We start from the raw sequence: 18,463 nt of genomic DNA, 5'->3' as shown, positions 1-18,463 counted from the left end.
GTAATATAATGGTTAGCATGCTGGACTTGCAATGAGCGACTTTATACAACCCCCCTGCCTCTATTCACCCTGCAGTATAGAGGGGTACACCAGTAAGTCGACTTGGAGGCTGCATGTGGCGGGGTGCAGTGTGGTTACTCTGTCTGGCCAGCCTGAAAGAGTAGGCCAAATATCCTCTCAAGGGTATTCTAGACCTCCCGGTGCAGGTCCATGCTGGTCATTGCGGGGTGGTGAAAAGGAGTGACCAGGATCTAGGACCGGTTCAGATATCATTAGCCACTGATGTTAGCCGTGGATGGAAATCAAACAGGTTCATAGGATGGTGGACTAACATTTGCACTACATTTAACCCCCTCGCATTCTTGAACTGAAGGTGTGGCACACACACTCCACCACAAACGGTTTACCAATTGGCCTTCTCCAGTGTCAGCAGGATACCACTATATGGACAGGGGCAGTGATGGAACTTGCCCAAGGCTTAAACCGCTTTGGCCAGGAAAAAAAACCCACGACATTTTTTATTTTAGCAAAGAATGGGTAAAAACAAAAGACAAAAAATCCAAGATTTTAATTTCATTAAGAATTGTACAAATGCATATTCAAGCTGGGTAAGCAAGTATAAGAAAGCCCTGCAAGTGTTTAAGCAAGATTAGTCAGCAGGAGCAAGTACCGAATGAGCAGGGAAAAGCGATAATATTACCTATATGCAAATAAGAAGACAAGAGCGAGTTCAATTATTATCAAAGAATCAGACTGTGAAGTGTAGCAGGGATAGTGTTCATGAAGAATTCTGAGGTACATAGAAACAGCATTGGCAGAGGAACAAGTTGAATTTAGAGCAGGAAGAAGTATGATAGACCAGTTACTTACAATCAGACACATCTCTTAATAGCATGCCAAATATAATAGGAAATATTAGAATAACTTGACATTGACATCAAATAGGCTTTTGAAGGCATCTGGCAGAAAGGGCTATGGCAGGCTCTGAGAAGGGAACGGCATGGCAGAGAAGTTTCTCAAGTTGCTATATAGAATCTACAGCCAGTCAGCGAGCGCAGTCAGAGTGGTTACAAAGTTAACATAATCATTCAGGATGTCTTTTTAGGGGTGAGACGGGGGATGCACCCTGTCACCTACTGAAGAAGAATATTTGTATTGTGTATCAACAGGGAAAGGACAAAGCTCATGACGACTGGAAGACGAGAGGACGAATTAACGATAAAGGTGGAAGAAAAGGGTTATAAAAAGGGCGACACATTTGTGTACCTTGGAGGCCAAGTGACACAAAATAGAAGCCGTTGAGAAGACATCGAGAGAAGCATCGTACATTCGCAGCGGTAGCCTTTGTGAAGCTCAGCAATAGATGGTCCACGAGAGATATTTACCAAAAAAACCAAGGCCTATGAACTATAGCTGTCCATAATAGAGTTGTTTTGGGTTAGAGCACGTAAATATAAACGTGTCGTTACACCCGCCACCACCCGACACAATCAATTAGTAAGGTTTGTCACGTAAATTAAACGTGCCAATTCGTTACTAGGTCAGCACACCGGTTGTGTGTTCGAGAGCAAACCCACAACATTTACCATTCGAGTATGACGTTTCGCTGATAATGATGTATGGCACAAATTCCGACAAAATGAGCTGCCTGAGAATAATCCCGAGTATCGAGACAACGGAAAATATGAAATGATTCAGTGAGAGAATGAGTGGGACAAGATGCAACACTGATAGAGAAAGATTTAAGAGGCAATTGATGGTTTGGATCCAAAACAAACAAACCTGGCATTATGCACACAAGCACACCGTTCAAGAAATAGATGAGGATCAAAGGATGCACAGTGGAAATTTATGTCGAACAATAATACTCGAGGTAAAGGAAGCACGGAAGCTGGTACAAGGCAGCAACAGGTAGAGATATCTAAATACAGCCACCTCGTCTTTTAGAGGACGGAAGGAAACTAAAGGAGAGAATCCACAAGGCTAAATGATCAGAAATGCACAGAAGGCCGTCTCAGGCTTTGTGGCTACATTGTGGATAGCAAGAGAGCAGTGCAGTAAAATCCACGTTTGTATTGCACCTCTATGCTCCCCATCTTCACCAAGCCACACTGACCAGCATGGCGAGGTCGCGTCAATTAACCCCAACAAACCCATCGTGCCGCGCGGGAGGCCCTCCTCCAACAGTCTACCGACAGAGGCTTGCAGCGCGTCCACGTACAATCCACGATGTGTACATTAAAATGGAATATTAATGTGCACAGTGACGCAGTGAAAACAACTGTCACCTGCGATCTGAATAATTCATCGCCTGCCCGCCGTTTTGTTTGGGCTGCATGACGTCAAGACAAGAGCAAGCACACGCTCAATGTGTCAGCAGCGGCGCGGCCACACTTTATTCGATTCACGTGGGGGACGATTGGTTTCATCATTAACGTACAAGTTCCCCGACGATCACGGTTGGCTACGCGCGGCGCGAAAGAAGTTCAACATACATGCACGAGGCACAGACATTGATACGATTATTACAATGATAGGCGACGATGAGCCTGCACCGGGGTGGAATTTGTCTTGGGTTCAACTGTACCCATGCCCCCCCCCCCCAGGCCCAGAGGTAGTCCAGGTGCCGGGCTATGAAGAGGGGAGGGGAAATTGACATGGGGGGCCCAATTTTATTAATTGTTCCAAGGCCTATGCCAACAACCAATGGTACGCCATTACTTGAAGCATCATCTGAGCTTCAAGTAAACAGGGCCTCGCGGCAGTGTTGTGTTCATCACCAATCATTTGAAATGTGTCCCCTGCATTTGACTTGGTAGCGAGACAACAGTCCCAAAAGTCATTGGCTGTTTCAAGTGAAACTTTGGCAAAAAAAACATGGAAAACGTGTGTATACAATGTGGCCTGCCTGCAGCACGAGACAAGGAAGGTGTATTGATGTATAAATGAATGATATTGATCAAACAAATGTGAGTACAAATGAAGCAACAAAACTAAGTATGTAAGTATGTAGAACTTATTTTGCACCGTACATAGCCAACCGCATGAATCGGAGGTGTGGGGGAAGGACAACAAACGAAATAGAAAAAATCAGTTGTAAAGAAATGAGTTTTTCAATCTAGATTTAAAAGTGCATAGCTCCAGTGGCTTCCTAATATCAGAAGGGAGAGCATTCCAGACGGCCGCAGAAGCGCATCTAAAAGCACCCGATGCAGTGATCGTCTTTGTTGGGTGAATAGCCAAAAGCCGCTGCTGCGAAGATGACCAGAGTTTGCGTGATGATGGTTTATGCTCCTTGACGGGATCAGCAAGGTATTGTGGTTCATTTGTGGCAAGCACTTTGCGTGTAATGAGTGCGAACCTTTTAATAGCCGTAAAAAGTCAGACCAATGATGGAGAGAGTTGACTCGGCCCCATCGTCGTTCTTGAGCTGATGGGCAGAGAAAAGAATCAATCAATCAATCAAAGTTTATTGGTCGCATACACAGTGAAGCTGATGTTATAGCGGGTGCAGCGAAATGCTTGTCAGCTCCACAACATTACAATAGAATGTCTAACAAATAATCCACAAAAAATCCAAATTACAAACCTAATAACACTATAACAATAATCCAAATAACAATATGTGCGTATATGCATGGGATGAATGAACCCACAGATATACTATGAATTATATGTACAACATTATATACAGTATTAGGTATGTAAATACGCAGTGTGTCTTAACAGTGTTCAGAAGAGAAGGGTTTGGGCAGTTGCTCTTCTTTAGAGCCACTGCTATCACGCTGGATACGTCTCTGACAGCGGCGGTGAAGAACGCGTCACCCTGTGCTTGCATACCGCCGCTACTGCAGTGCCTTCAAGTTTGAAGTCACTATAAGTCATTGTTGTCCATGAACCGTTGAGTACGACTGTCACAGCCGTTGAATGTTGTTAGCCGCTGCGTTCATTGCTGGGGCAGCTAGCAGTCGTGAATGATCCCCCACTGGTGGCACGTACACACAGCACACACTCACTGTATGTGGTAATTGGTCGATTGTGCTGGTCCAGGTAGCTCGGTCCTATTTTTATCGGCCAAGATGATTCAAGAAAAAAAAGTTTTGATGGTTTGGCAAGGGCAGGTCCCCTTTTCCCCACACTTCGTGAACTGGGCAAAGCCAAATCAGATGGCAAGACATCGCATTTCCATCATACGTATGCCTTTTTATAGGCATTCCACTTTATTGTTGGAAGTCACAAAAGAAGTATCGAATGGCCCTATGAGAGCCTGGTACATTTTTAGAGAGATAAATAGTTTGAGAAAATTAAATGTAGAAAATCTTTTGGTAATGTAATGTAATTCAACACAGAGTCGGCGAACACACATTACGATCTCCAAAGATTGCTAAAATTAGAAGTTACACGTGAAATTTGACAGAGACACAGATAGAGAGAGAGAGAAAACAACTTACATCCTCCCCGTAGAGGTGGTTCAAACTTGATTTGAAGCTTTCGTGACTGCAATAATTACTCTTTGGTTATTTCGGCCAAAAAAGGAGTAGCATTAATATTATATGTTAATACAGTACCAGCATGAGCGGAGTTGGGGGGGGGCAATGTCCAGCCCAAACTGGAGACCTTTATTCATTTATATTTTCAAACTCAAACTTCGCCTACGAGTACTAGTAATGCAAATTATTCCAAGCGCTTTGACATTCCGCTGCTGGATGATGACCACCCTGCGCCGTGTCAGTCACGAGGCTTGTTAGACCAGAATTCACCCTGCTGGCGGAGCTCAGGTGTTGGCAAAACAGCTGTGCGCCCAGGATCAGATCAGATATCATTCGCCACAGATGTTCACCGTGGCCCAGAATAACCCGCAGATGTGCCGATGAAGCCTGAGCAAATACGCGTTAAGCATTCACACACTGCTTCTAACAGCTGCTAGTATCTGGAACGATTCTTAGGTGCATTCATTTCCAAACATTCTTACTCTCCATAAATGCATATATCGAATAACGAGCAGTATATTTCCAAATGTACGCATATTGTATGGAGATATTATACATTTCAGCTCATGGGAGAAACATCAGATATACAATACAGACAGTACCAACAAGACAAATAACAATGGAATTCGTGAATACAATGGTGAGCCCCAATCTCAGAAGTGGCCAAAGGTTTCGGGAGGCGCGGGGCAAAATGGCAAAGGCGACGTCCCATCTGGAGGTCAGCTTCGCCCTCTGTAAGGCCCCGCCAGATCTGAGGCCCTGGGCAAAACGTCCCATTTACCCCCCCCCACCTCTCTGTAATTGTGCTGAACCGTGACAACTCAAAGATGTATGGGGGGCGAGGTGGGTGCGGGGGGGGTCAATCGTTCTGAAGACTCCTCCCAACGAAAATGGTTTAACATGGTAAAAATGTAATTCTTGAGATATGCATGTGTAATATCGTTGAGGACTCTTGGACGCCGGGGTTGAGGCACACGTATTTATTCCGCAACAGTTGTCACAACCGCGGACATACAACACTGGAGGGGGTATCGGCCCCCTCACCCGCTAGCTGGGAATACACTGCTAGCTATCTCTGACCTACCTCCTAGTCCTCCACTAACGGGCTAGGGGAGGCTGTCTGGCCCGACACTGGTAAGTCGGGCTACGGTACCCGGAGTCCCAGAGCACTAGCTCTGGTTCTCGGGACCACGCCGCTGGCTCGGTCCTGCGCGGCCCTGACAAGGGCGGCGACCCAGGGGAGTCCAGGGCTCTAGCTAGACGATCTTCGGTCTTCACTGGTTTAGCTTTAACATTCTACCCCGAGCTCTCCGGCTCATCCCCTTTTATACCAAAACCCCTCGCTGAGGGGTGGGGCCAGCCCCCCCAGGCTGCCCTGTGCGGACGTCGTTGAGAGCACCTCCCCGTGCACTCACGAAGCCCCGCCCACTGTGTTTGTTTCCCGTGTGATCCTATGTATACAGCCCCTCCGTAACACCCCTACACATGCACGGGCACTATACGTACAAATGTTAATTGTGTCGTTCTTCACTAAAAAATGTGCCCAAAGCCCGATTGCACACTTGCCTACATTTTAGAAGTGTCTGTAGATAACACCCAAGTCACTCGCTCTGATATGTCTTGTGGAGAGTAGAGCATAAACACTGGACATTAATTAATAAGGCAGGAACCAGAGGTCAACTGGAATCTAATCATTTAAGTAATCGATTAATATTTCGATTATCGGCTCAATTACCCGAAAGGTAAACACGAAATTCATTTGAAAAGTATCACCTCAGTTCCCACCAGCGCCGGACGGGAGGGGATGCCCGGGGTTTCGTGGTTGTCTTCGGCGCCATCAGCCGTTTCAAACTGGGCGTGGTTCTATGGGGGTTTCCCACCTTCAGCAGGCAGGGTGTGGGAGGGGCCAGCGTTTTTTTTAAAGGGGTCCGAGTAATCGAATACAAACTATAGGTAATTATAACATTTGGCCGATTAATTGATTTCATATTACCCCAGCTCAAGCAAGAACACTCATATAGCAAGAACATATAGCAATGTATAGAGGAACAAAATTGTCATATATTTATCTTAAATGTAACAAGTTCAAATGCTTATTCAGTATGGCAATGGTATGATCAGTTAGAATGAGCTGTCCTTAATAGTGAACAGTCACTTTGTCAATGCAGTGATAGATGACGGCCCTCCCATGCCATGTTGGTTGTGGGTGTCGTCTGGCCATACTTCACCACGCTGGTAAGTGTGGGGAGGTGTGGACTGATGCAGAGATCACTCGGCACGAATATTAGCCGTGGCCAGGAATGAAGTTCAGGTGGCCAGTTTGAGAGCAGAGTTCACTCACCACTGCTCCATTACTTCACCAAAAAAACAACGTGAAATACTGTATTTTACAATATAATGTAATTAAACTTCCCGAGTTGACAACGTAAACAAATACACCGTTGTAAATGTAACTTTTATCCTTTACATTATATTTTGCATACATCAGGTAGAGTGGTGGTATAGTGGTTAGCAAACTGTGCTACGACCTCGGTGACCACAGTTAAGATACATCCGTGCCGAATGATATCTGGACCAGGCCTGAGCCACTTCCCCTTTCACTAACCCGTACTGACCAGCATGGCGAAGTATAGTCGAACCACTCCCATGACTGATATTGCAATCGTCTTCTTCTGATGTAGATGCAGAGTAACAACTAGAATTTCACATTTAGGTGGCCAAGGCAGATAACCGCATCAGGAGCAGCGGAGTGTATCGCCGTGATGTCTTCTTCGTATTTGTGGATCGGGAATTGCGTCGTCACACATTGCACGGTCTGTTTTGGATGACCACAGTCGCACACTGGAGAATCACTGCTTCACTCAGCAGTGAGATTCACAAAGGGCAGTAGACATATATACATAACTCACACACTAGTTTTACAACTCGTGGGGTGACTCTTATTGCCCGGGATCGTCCCAGATGGAGGAAGGGGTCCCCTTTGCGAGGATCTCGGCACTTCGGAAACCCTACGGCGATGACACGAGGAAGCCAAAGGGTGAGTGGCAGAGGACAGCAGCGTCGTCGCCGACTGAACCAGCGACCCAGGGCCACGCGCTCAGCTGGGAAATACGCGGAGCACGAGCCGCGACTTACAGAGCCAGTGGATCCCGGATCATCCGCCCCGTCGGCCACCTTAGAGACCCACAGACAAGGCACCGATGATGGAAGGACAATCACCGTCGACTGCGAGGGATTGCCGAAGACAAAGATTATATACGTTAGTTGTACAATTGACAATTTCGTTTAAACAAAGAGAGAGGGCCCTTCTTTGGATGAAACAGGCAGATTTTTTTTATGACACTGGAAAAATGAATAAAACCAAGCCACAAGGTAAGCGGTTAGATTAAGTAATTAGGCAGTTATTTCAGAAATGTGGGGTGGTTGGCCGATTCTTGTTGACAACATTTTGGCAGCTTGCTCACAGAGCATCTGGAAGGATCTGTGGTTGGAGAATATGTGGGCAGGGCGCCGTGAATCATAGCTTGCTCTGATTCATTACAAAAATACGTGTGCATATTCGATCACATTTTAAGGGCTTCACGAGAGACGAAGGCACAATTACACATCTAAATGTGACACGTGATGCACTAAGCACCCTTTTCCATAATCATCACAACATCGGAGTGGGAAGAACAGAAGGAAATTTCAGCATGACAACATTTTGTTTAATTGGTGACTAATTACTAACACATCAACAGTTAAATACTGTCGTGTAATAAAAACAATTATATTGGGATTATGCAAATTGATACATATATTATTTAAGGGTTTTTTTCTGAAATGAAGCGTGCGTTTCTAACAGCAAAATGTACCGACGTATTTTCTCTAATCAGTGTCTTCCGCTTTATCAATTGCATTGAAATACAGAAAGAAGAGCGCGTCGATTCGGGAAGATAAGCAGCTTCAATGGCATATTTCAAACTGTTCCAACGAAAGGGTGGACTTGGGCAGAAGGGATGTTGGTCAAAGTGGCAGTCAAGGAAAGGAACGCATCCGAGAAATTATCCACCGGGGAGATGGTGCGATGAAATCGGTTCGCGTGCAGGTGCTGAATAAATAATTGCATCGCAGAATTACGAGGGGTGGCGACGGCTTGGCGAGGCCATCATCCAGCAGTGGATCGACCATGGCTGCTGATGATGACCATGAGGTTGTTGTTCTTCGTGTTCACGAGGGGGGGGGGGACATTCAGTGTCAACGTTGCGTTGCATGTCTGTGACTCGCAAGGAGACATACGTCTACAGGGAGAGCTCTGTTGTCTTATATATGTTTTGTCTTATATTTACACACAGAAATTACCTCTGACATTCATTTAAACAAACATGCAATAACAATTATACTGTGTCGGGTTTTCTTTTACGGCCAACATCGTTTTTTTGTTGGCTCAATCAGGATACACATTAGGGGCACGTCTCGTTTAAAAATAAACGCAAGGCTAATTGAGTAACTCTTGGGAATTGTTTCATGCTCCAATAAGGTTACGTTCCACAACGTTTGCGTCTTTGTGAGCTGCAGTGTAACCCTCGGCGCAAGTGAACCATTTATTAAACATGCATCACAATTACTTAGTTCATAATAGAGGTTTTTTTGGGGGGGTTAGATCGCGTAAATATACATTTTGTTGTTAAACCCGCCACCAACCGACAGCCAATTAGTAAGGTTTGTCACGTAAACAAAACGTGCCAATTTGTTACTAGCACAGCACACCGCTGTTGGAGAGTAAACCCACAACAATTTTCAGTGGTAAATATTATGGGTTTACAATTGTAAATATTGTGGGTACGAGTACTTACAATTCGAGTACTTGCAATTGTAAGTACTCGAAATGTAAATGCTGTCGTGGGTTTACTCTCCAACACACCGGTGTGCTGTACTAGTAACACATTGGCATGTTTTGTTTGTTTCCGTGACAAACCTTACTAATTGGCTGTGTCGGGTGGTGGCGGGTTTAACGACACATTTATATTTACACGATCTCACCTAAAAAAAACCTCTATTATGGAATTATGGATAATACTGGTCGCGAAAGCCTGCGTGTTAAATGACTCAGTTATATTCGCATACGTGTGGCCATGCGTGCGTACACACTGGCGACTGCTTTTTTAAGAATGAAAGCATCTGATTTTCTGGGATATTGTGGTTACAGGCGGTTTAGCACATGCACATGAACGTATGTGGCACAGCCAACCACAATTTGCACAGAAAATACGCAAGGCAGGCGACATTTAGACACCTGTTGTTTAATGCGGTCTGTGCGGGTTTGCAAGTGCTGCCCGAGTCGTGATAAGGAGAGGCTTGCTGTACGTACAGGAAATTAAAGGGTTGGTCCGTGGTAATAAAAGATTCACTTCCACCTGGCAAGCGCTTAGGTGGCATCAGTTCAGGTTGCAAAGCAACCAATGATCTATTGTGTACACACACAATAGATGCAGCGGCGGTGTGTAAAGCTGATATGCCAGGCCTGGAAAAAAAAGACACTGTACTGTTGTCTGTTGCGTCCCACGCACCGCGAAAAGAGGGCATCTGCAAAAGCTTTTATCTTTTGAGCGATAACCCCACCACTATCTAGAACCAGACATCTTTCGATTGTCCCCCCCAAGAGTGGTTCATTATCATATTGGGGGGGGTCACTACTTGATTTAAAACAAATGTTGATCTTGTTTTTTACCACAACTGTATTGTTTCCCGTGCACAATTTGCAAATATGTAGAGCGAGCGTTAAATCTGTATAGAATTGTGTAAATCGCTTAAGAAAATTTCAAGTGATTTTCAGCATAAAAGGCTAATTAAATGGGCTGATATATTGTTAATTGCCTAGCCGAGACCCTTACTACTACAGTATAAATGTAATATAACAATATCATGAAAGACTTAAATAATATTAAAGGGAATTTGTGAAATTAATATAATACTGTATGTTAATTGTGAAATTAATACAATCAAATGTGTTAATATATACCGTATTGTGGTGAATGCCATCATCACTTTGAATACATCATGATTTAACCTAATGTATGGGTTTTTAAAATGTTAGACTCAGCTCCTATCCTGTCCCAATAAGCATGGAACGTTGGGCCAACATTTCCAACCACATGCTGACGACGTTAGCCTAACGTTGGCATGTGTTTGCTGGAATGGAATTAACAACCGAGTGGCTTTTGCGAGAGAAATCAAAGGATAGAGCGGACGGCGGAAGAGAAGGCGAGTCAAACATTAGGGTTAGCAGGCCACTGCTGGACACCAACAACGAATGAATATAAGGAATCGAAGGAATGCCCCGGCCACCGGCCAACAACAAAAGCATTTGTTGTTCATCAAATAATCCATCAGAAGAAGCGTACGTATTAGTGGCATGGCTGAAGTATTAATGGCAGGTCCAAATCTTTGTTAAGCATTTTCAATACGTTTTAAAGTGCATAGTATACGTATTATTTTTCCATCCCACCACATTCAATAAAAAAATCATCAGCCATGGGCGGAGATTGCGGGGGGAGGGGGTATCCGCAAACTGGATACATTTATGCATTTATTTACAGTAATTAAAAATTATGATTATAAATCATTTAATTATACACACCCGCGATTGTGAGGGACAAAGCGAACCCCTGCCCCCCCCCCCCCTTAAATATAGAAGTCAAACTCCACCTAGGTAAAAATAATTCCATTTAAATATCGCTTTTCATCAAGGATCTCAAAGCGCTGAACAAGACAGCAGCAGCAGGCACTCTGCATGAAGATAATTATATTGTAATCCATTTACTAAATAAACTAAACGTTTAATAAGCGGAAGAGCAAAAATAGGGTTTAAGACAGCTCTTTGTCAACCTACAGCAACCCCCATGACTGACGTATAAAATCCCACGCTGTGTCAGTGACGGGGGGTTGTTTAACCATACTTTACCATGCTGATCACTGAGGCTTGGTTGACGTGGGGGAGGCAGGGGGGCCGGTACAGAAATTAATCAAGCTACTTGGTGACAGCCGTGGCCAGGAATAGAACTCAGGTTTGCTGGATTCATAGCGCAGTGTGTGAATCACTGCACCACTCAATAACACTGCATTTAATAGTGAACTTTCAGAGATACTGTTTTGACCTTTTAGTGATTTTTAAATAAAGTGGTCTGGGGGCCGTCCATAAATGACGTCACGCACCTAGGGGGGGGGGAGGGTCAGACATTTGTGACGATGCGTCACGAGGGGGGGGGGGGGTGAGAAATGTGACGTCACATCAAAATGCGCAACTTTAAATGAATATAGACAACACGTTCTACGTATTTAAATATACGTTTTAATAAATGTTTTCTCCTACAACATTAGAGTGCAGCGCCACATTAAATACGCACTACAATGACAATAGTTTAAAGCGATTTGAAGCATATTTAATTTTTTTGGAGGGGGGGGGGCAGAGCTTTGTGACGTCATATTTGAGGGGGGGTCTGACTTTTTGTGAGGCCGTGTGACGATGGGGGGGGGGGGGTCAAAAATCGTCAAAAATCGCGTGACGTCACTTATGGACGGCCCCCTGCCAGAATTGATTGGAACGTTTCTCCCATTACTTTTACGATCTCTGTTAAGATTGATTAGTTTAACTTTGGGAGCCTTTGGCGTTCACACGAATTCGCAAAGAATGCTAAATATGTTTTGATGTGAATTACGCAACTTTCAGAGACCCACATTTTGAAAACACACTGCCTGGGAATGCGTGTATTTCATTCATTATCTTAAACTAGCAATATGAATACAGTCTTGTTATTTCGATTTAAAGCTTTCGTGACTGCAGGGATTCATCTTCTTGGTTCTTTCGGTAAAGTCACGTAGAAGGGAAGTAATAAAATAATAAAAATGAAACATAATAAAATAATTCTCACGACGTTTCGGCCACAACGCAAGCAGCCGTCCTCAGGTGAAGACCAGGCCACAACGCAAGCAGCCGAAAGAACAAAGAAGATTAGTTATTATTATTCCCAAATGCTCGACGCCTGGATCTCATCATTGCCCGCGTGCCACCGCTATGTGGCGCTGTCACGTGGCACATCCATTTTTTTACCCATTGGATGTAACGATAAGTTTTTACATCGTGATTTTATATGGGAAAAAAAACCCGACAAGATATAGCAATTAAAATGTTAGTATGTGACAAGGAGAGATCAGTAGCTTCCATTTGATATCCTGTGTGTGTAAAGTAGGCAATGTGCGAATGAAGACTAAAATACCAATATATATGTAGTACGTACATCACAAATCTCGTTCGCTGGGGATTGGAGGTGTCACCGAATACTAGCAACATTTTACCCGTGCACACCACGGTTGGATACGTCCCATGCTAAAGAAGTTCAGCATACATACATACAAGTACATAATGTATGAAAGAGTACGAAGGAAAGTGAAAGAATGGGAAATAGGAGGAAAAGGGTGGAAAAACGGGACCAAACGGCCAGGAAAGATGATAGAGAAGAAGAAGCGGCAAAAGGGCCTCAACTGTTTACGGAGCAGCGTCTGTTTTCACAGTGGCCCGGGAAAGGGGAGGAATTCAGAGTGGGGTTGGTCACACAGAAGTCACGTGATGTATGGGAGGCTTGGGCGGATTTACATGTGTAGTATCAACGATTCAGAGACAGAGTTTCTAAGAGGCACTTTCTTCATTAACAACTTTCACCGTCTCGTCCACACACTCTACAGTAGCTCAGCCTAGCTTGTACACAACACCAGCCGTCTAACACTGACGGCGCTGACTGAGGTAGCCAACTACTATCTTTCATAGCGCAATATCTAGCAGAGATGTTTCACGATGACGGCGACTAGACAACAGCGACGACGAGACGAGTCCACTCCCAGAACCGGCAGCCTCGAGCTTCCGCTCTCGGCTCCTTTTATGCTTCCAGCGCGGCCTGGCTCCGCCCTGACCGCGCCTCCCTTCTCGAACCCGCCAGCAGGTTCCAGGGGCCTCCAGATGGGGTCCTCCGTGACCCTTACCCTAGTTCCTCCTCTCTGCCAACACACCCACCGGCGTGTGTACTGTCACAATTGCCACTGCTGTCCACCAGCCGGCGCTATTACACTACGCATGTAAAGATTTGAACAGGTCAGATATGTGAACGTGTGTGTAAAATGACGCCATGGACGAATTGGTTACTGGACAAAAAAATAAAGCGCAAGCTGCTTGAATTACTGCATGGGGAAATGCCTCACTGTGCTTTACAAGTGAGCGAATGTACGCGCTGTGAAGAAACCACGACTACGATGTATGTGGAAGGGACGGATTCGTGAACGTCTGTAGAACATGTCAGTTACGGCTCGTGCAAACACTGCATGCTGGGTGTGGGCAGTTATTTGGTAAGGGCGGATATGTAGAATTGCGCTATATTGTACTGTATAATATAATATATCCCTGACTGAATTGATAAAGTATCTCCCTGTGTAAGAGACTGAAAATAAGTAGCATTAAACCCCACCCCTTCACCACACAGTGTGAATATTGTACGTTCCTAATAAAGTCGGCAATGTTGGGATGATCCGTAACATTCGCAACTATAATGCAATGGTCTGGGCAAACGCTAAAGTATATACCCAGCAAGCATTCCAACATTGGGCCAACATTGGCATATGTTTGGAAACCGTTGGACCAACGTTGGCCCAACCTTCCATGTTTACCGGGTATACCCAATGCCTCCCCCCCCCCCCCCCCAAAAAAAAAAACTATTGGTTAATCTTCTAAACGTCGCACCCAGGTACTGAATGTGTGCATCATGCATGCGCCCACACACAGTGCGACAATGCGTTGCTGGCACCACACTCGTTTCTGACGAGCACCTCAACCCCCATTTACCCACGTGCACACATTCCATACACGTATTCCTGTACAGGGACATTGAGTAAAAACAAAATTCTAATATTTTTGTATGTTTCTCCCTTGTGATGGGACTTTGTAGGATGAACGCTGAGATATATAAGGGACACGGGGTGACCAATAAGGTCTACATTGGTCTGTAATAAGGAAGGCACTGATAAAGGGTTAACAGGTATGATGACATTCTACCTGAGGAGCACCTGCGGTGTAGCGAGCACCTGGGCTGTTGTTGATTGCTTAAAGCTGTGACGTATTCTCGTCCACCATCCTCACTTGCTGGGCGCTTGGCGACTGTGTGGAATGGGCGCGGTGGTGAAGTGGTTCGCACTACGAACCCCCGCGACCCGAGTTCGATTCCCACTCGCGGCAACCATTATCTGAACCGGTCCCGGGCCTCCCCGAGGTCGACTCAGCCTGAAATTAGTATATGATGCGGTGTGTAAACATGGCCACTGGGAAGACAAAGGCGGTCGGGTGTGTTGATGGCCACCCACCCCCCTCGTGCGCCATGCCGGCCTTCGTAGGTGCTCACGAACAGGACTTGCCCCAACAGCCTGTTCAGGCTATACGGGGGATATTTGTCTTTGTGTGTGTATGTGTGTTAGTGTCAGTGGAGCACTTATTATAGGTGCTATTCGCGAACAGCACTTGCCACAACAGTCTGTTTCGGCTACACGGGGGATCTTTGTCTGTGACTGCCTCGCCCTGCTTAGTTTAATGAAATGGTTCGGGACTGTCGTTGCGCAACGATAATAATTAGCATACTAATTAGCATACTAATTATTATCGTTTCGCTTGTTTGTCCGGGAAATCCCCCCACTGCGTCTCAATACTATTTTTAATGTGGGTCCTGCCTTGTTTTTGCTAAAACGGGCAACAGCGGCTGTGTTTCTCAATGGCAGTAAGTAATTAATGAGTCAAGAAGCGTTGAGTGATGCATTAAATGATGCATGCGCAGCTTTGTTATATGTTTTACGGATAATGTTAGACCGTTGTTCTTCAGTATCTCTATGGTCCCTGCCACTGACCCATACTGACCAGCATGTTGCAGCATGGTCAAATGACCCACACGACCAGCATCCAGCAGTGGATTAATACTGGTAGGAACCTCCTGGTTACACCAGCCCACAGGGGATTATTGTGTCCCTCCGTCCGTCGTGCAGGGAGGGGCTGGGTGGGGAGGGAGGGGCTGGGTGGGGAGGGAGGGGCTGGGTGGGGAGGGGAGGGTGGAGCTAGGTGGGGAGGGGAGGGTGGGGAGGGGCTGGGTGGGGAGGGTGGGGAGGGGCTGGGTGGGGAGGGTGGGGAGGGGCTGGGTGGGGAGGGGCTGGTCACCCCGTGGTGCCCTTATAAAACTCAACGTTTAACCTACTTACGACGGCTTGTGCCCGCCCTCACAGTCGGCCATATTTGTGGAATACACCACGCCGCCGTTGACCCTGACCATTGACCGAGCAACCCAACGTTCCTACCAGCTCCCTCCGCAGGAATGTGTTAAATGGCCGCACACGTGCGTGTACATTGTTTGATACACATCGACTGAAAGCGTGCGTCTGTATAGCTCTTTAAAGATCTTTTCTTGCCAGCTTCCAGGAGTGTATTTGTGTCAAACGGATTTTAAGTGATGGATTGAACGTTGACGATACATTGAGGGGCATGCATTAAATATTGCCAGCAACAAAAACTATTTCAAAAAATATATTGGTCATTATTTTGTCGTCAAGTCGACTCATGAATGGATTTGAGCAATATCGATAATTATTTATAATTAGAAATTATAGGTTAGATCTCGTAGATAATGTCAGTTAGTTAAACATTAACATTATACTGACACAATCGAACCCAACAGAAACGAATTACGAATCATACTGATCGTGAAATCCTACATATAAATAATTAATTTGACATCATCACGTATTCCTGACTTTGACGTTCCTCAGACACTGGTGGTGGAACCATCAACAGCATCAGAACATCAGCAACAGGCCGATGAGCACATCTCCTTCATTAATGGAAAATGTAGAGCAAGCCACAGAGATACGTAGAGACTCACAGTGACACAGTCGTGCGATTGTGGTCATGCGACCCAAACTACGGACCATATCGTGAACCCATCGAGATATACAGAGACACATAGAGCCTCAATAGAGATACGTATAGAGACTCACAGAGACACATTAAAGACACGCCACAGTTCTGCGATTGTGGCCATGCGACCGAAACGACGGACCATCGAGTAAACCGCTTTGGTCTGCGCTTCTTCAATGGAGGAGCAGCAAAACTACACAAACGCACGCTCTCCTGAAGCCCCCTCTTTGGGGATAGTAGACCTTGACAGTGGCATGTGTTGAACTTCTTTTCGCACCGAACATAGCACACCGCGCTAATCTGAGGAGTGGGGGAAGAACAACAAACTAAAAACACCCCAAAAAAATGGCTCCTGAACATATTGCCACGCGCAACCATCGAATCATCTCGTATTATGTATACTGTGCATCCCAGGCAAGGACATCTATAACCTCCAGAATAAAAGGGCATTTGGGATATTTACTCAGTACCGTCGTCAGGTTCGTTTGAAATTCTAGATTAGTTAGATATTCGCAACGCCGTCACCGACCTAGACTTTTCAAACCATTTGTGATGCGAAGCTAGCCGGTTGTGAATTTGTTTTGCACAATCAATACTTTTGCTGTGAATCCCATTGGCAAAACGCTGTGAAAGTTAAGATTTTAAAAAAATCCTTATGTTACGCGTTTATCAAATTTATGCGAATGAGCAGGCTCGATCGTCGCAACCACACCGAATGGATTTGGAACTTCAAGCCCATTAACTTCAGCGCAGTAAGGAAGCGATCACAAACCAGGGCACGCTATTAATAAACAATATAGTATGCACAATATACACGACAACAGAGAACAAAGACACACGCTTGAAAAACTGAAATGTGATTTAAACCACTCTCTTGTTTTTTCTTTCACGTGCTTCATTAAGTTTTTATTTGGCAATTGTTAAGGCCAAGAAGAAAAAGGATTACCAAATAGCCGCTTTTCGCCGTTTGAAGTTATATCCCCCGGCGCTCTGCACCTGCCAGTGACTGTCAGGACATGTGCGCGCAGTCGAGAAGAACACGTTAAAGAATCGCACAGCTCCAATTGCTACAGGCAAGTTTGAACTCTGAAGCAATATACGATCATGAAAACAAACCCATTAGAAACATCAATCTTCACTCACAAGTGTTGTCAACTGCACCAGAAGCCGATAGAGTGTACGGTCAACAGCGGTTTGACTGGCTTTTGGTGAAACTTTTCACTTCCAGTTGTGAGCCAGTTTTATTTCCCCCCTTTTAATTTCTCATTGCTTTTAGACAATGCAATCGTACAAACACACTTTTATAAAAAGAGGAGGATCTTTTCCAAGTAAGAACACGGATGAAGATGTTCGGGCAAACTTGCGAATTTTGCACATTGACTTTTTAGATAATTCTAATGCACATATGGTGTATAGATATCCATTGTTCACGTATATGTACGTGGGAAGACAACTTTTATCACCTTGCTTAGCCCTATAACCCAATGAGGAAAATGTTGTTAGAGAGCACCTTTAAAGGCCAAAACGAAACAGAGGAGGTTGTCATGTATGGTCAGCACAACAAGCAACTTCCTTTTCGTCTCTCCAGTGCTGATGTTTGCGGACTGGACCAGGTCCTCATTTAAGGCTTCCTTGACTTAAATAATTCACCTACCCCTTGCCACTGACGTTATCCGTGGTTGTGAATAAAATCCAAGTCGCCAGGTTCCATAGCGAAGAGTCCTAATTACTGCATCACTACTACACCCATGTAACATGTATGTAAATATAAACAAGGCTAAGACCCCCATATACCCTTTTCACAGACTGTTGGGGTAAGTGCTGTTCGTGAGCACCTATTAAGACCACTTAGAGATGGGTGGCCAGCACGACGCATTTGTCTTTCAGTGCTAATGTTTGCAGATCGCACCACGTACTAATTTAAGGCTGAGTCGACCAAGGGGAGACAAGGGACTGGTTCAGATATTCTTCACCAGATATGTGAGCGGTTTAGATATTC

Source organism: Lampetra fluviatilis, chromosome 50 (assembly GCF_964198595.1).
Source record: "Lampetra fluviatilis chromosome 50, kcLamFluv1.1, whole genome shotgun sequence".
Taxonomy (NCBI): Eukaryota; Metazoa; Chordata; class Hyperoartia; order Petromyzontiformes; family Petromyzontidae; genus Lampetra; species Lampetra fluviatilis.
The sequence above is the reverse complement of the archived record's forward strand: the minus strand, read 5'-3'. Positions refer to the sequence as shown.